The sequence below is a fragment of the Aedes aegypti genome, chromosome 3, assembly GCF_002204515.2.
Source record: "Aedes aegypti strain LVP_AGWG chromosome 3, AaegL5.0 Primary Assembly, whole genome shotgun sequence".
Classification (NCBI taxonomy): domain Eukaryota; kingdom Metazoa; phylum Arthropoda; class Insecta; order Diptera; family Culicidae; genus Aedes; species Aedes aegypti.
The window spans coordinates 204,279,803-204,282,551 of NC_035109.1; positions in this window are offsets into that span (position 1 = coordinate 204,279,803).

The following is a 2,749-nucleotide window of genomic DNA, read 5'->3' on the forward strand; positions in this document are numbered from 1 at the left end:
AAACGGCTATAAACAGCTTCAAACAGCTTAAAACGACTTAAAATGGCTCAAAACAGCTTAAAACGGCTAAAAATGGCTCAAAACAGCTTAAAACGGCTAAAAACGGCTAAAAACGGCTCAAAACAGCTTAAAACAGCTTAAAACGGCTTAAAACAGCTTAAAACGACTTAAAATGGCTCAAAACAGCTTACAACGGCTAAAAATGGCTCAAAACAGCTTAAAACGGCTTAAAACAGCTTAAAACCGCTTAAAACAAAATGGCTAAAAATGGCTTAAAACGGCTAAACGGCTATAAACAGCTTCAAACAGCTTAAAACAGCTTAAAACGACTTAAAATGGCTCAAAACAGCTTACAACGGCTAAAAATGGCTCAAAATAGCTTAAAACGGCTTAAAACGGCTTAAAACAGCTTAAAACGGCTTAAAACAGCTTAAAACGGCTTAAAACAGCTTATAACGGCTTAAAACAGCTTAAAACATCTTAATACGGCTTAAAACGGCTAAAATGGCTCAAAACAGCTTAAAACGGCTTAAAACGGCTCAAAACAGCTTAAAACAGCTTAAAACGGCCTAAAAAGGCTATATACGGCATCAACCAGCATTTAACGGCTCAAAATGGCTCAAAACAGCTTTAAACGGCAAAAAAGGCTTAAAACGGCTCAAAATAGCTAAAAACGGCTTAAAACAGCTTAATACGGCTAAAAATGGCTCAAAACAGCTTACAACGGCTTAAAACAGCTTAAAACGGCTTAAAACAGCTTAAAACGGCTTAAAACTGCTTAGAACCGCTTAAAACAAAATGGCTAAAAATGGCTTACAACGGCTTAAACGGCTATAAACAGCTTCAAACAGCTTAAAACGACTTAAAATGGCTCAAAACAGCTTAAAACGGCTAAAAATGGCTCAAAACAGCTTAAAACGGCTAAAAAACGGCTCAAAACAGCTTAAAACAGCTTAAAACAGCTTAAAACGGCTTAAAACAGCTTAAAACGACTTAAAATGGCTCAAAACAGCTTAAAACGGCTTAAAACAGCTTAAAACGGCTTAAAACAGCTTAAAATGGCTTAAAACAGCTTAAAACATCTTAATACGGCTTAAAACGGCTAAAAATGGCTCAAAACAGCTTAAAACGGCTAAAAACGGCTCAAACCAGCTTAAAACAGCTTAAAACGGCTTAAAACAGCTTAAAACGACTTAAAATGGCTCAAAACAGCTTACAACGGCTAAAAATGGCTCAGAACAGCTTAAAACGGCTTAAAACAGCTTAAAACGGCTTAAAACAGCTTAAAACGGCTTAAAACAGCTTAAAACGGCTTAAAACAGCTTAAAACGGCTTAAAACAGCTTAAAACGACTTAAAATGGCTCAAAACAGCTTACAACGGCTCAAAATGGCTCAAAACAGCTTAAAACGGCAAAATAAGGCTTAAAACAGCTTAATACGGCTAAAAATATCTCTAAACAACTTAAAACGGCTTAAACTGGCTTTAAACGGCTTTAAACGGCTTAAAACAGCTTAAAACGGCTTAAAACCGCTTAAAAAAAAATGGCTAAAAATGGCTCAAAACAGCTTACAACGGCTAAAAATGGCTCAAAACAGCTTAAAACGGCTTAAAACAGCTTAAAACGGCTTAAAACAGCTTAAAACATCTTAATATGGCTTAAAACGGCTAAAAATGGCTCAAAACAGCTTAAAACAGCTTAAAACGGCTTAAAGAGGCTAAATACGGCATCAACCAGCATACAACGGCTTAAAATGGCTCAAAACAGCTTAAAAAGGCTAAATACGGCATCAACCAGCATACAACGGCTTAAAATGGCTCAAAACAGCTTAATACGGCTAGAAATGGCTCAAAACAGCTCAAACGCCTTGAAACAGCTTAAAACGGCTTGAAACGGCTAAAAATGGCTCAAAACAGCTTGAAACGGCTTAGACAGGCTTGAAACGGCTATAAACGGCTTAAAACGGCTTAAAACAGCTTAAAATGGCATAAAACAGCTTAAAACGGCTTATAACGGCTTGAAACGGTTAAAATGGCTCAAAATGGCTTAAAACGGCTTAACGGCTATAAGCAGCTTCAAACAGCTTAAAACGATTTAAAATGGCTCAAAACAGCTTACAACGGCTAAAAATGGCTCAAAACAGCTTAAAACGGCTTAAAACAGCTTAAAACGGTTCAAAACAGCTTGAAACTGCTTAAAACAGCTTAAAACAAAATGGCTAAATAAGGCTTAAAACGGCATAAACAGCTATAAACAGCATCAAACAGCTTAAAACAGCTTAAAACGACTTAAAACGGCTTAAAACAGCTTAAAACGGCTTAAAACAGCCTAAAACGGCTTAAGACGGCTTGAAACGATTAAAATGGCTCAAAATAGCTTAAAACGGCTCAAAACAGCTTTAAACGGCTTCAAACAGCTCAAAACATCTTAATACGGCTTAAAACGGCTAAAAATGGCTCAAAACAGCTTAAAACGGCTTAAAACTGCTTAAAACAGCTTCAAACAAAATGGCTAAAAATGGCTTAAAACGGCATAAACGGCTATAAACAGCTTCAAACAGCTTAAAACGACTTAAAATGGCTCAAAACAGTTTAAAACGGCTTAAAATAGCTTAAAACGGCTTAAAACAGCTTATATGGCTCAAAATAGCTTAAAACGGCTCAAAACAGCTTAAAACGGCTTAAAACATCTTAATACGGCTTAAAACGGCTAAAAATAGCTTAAAACGGCTTAAAACAGCTTAATACGG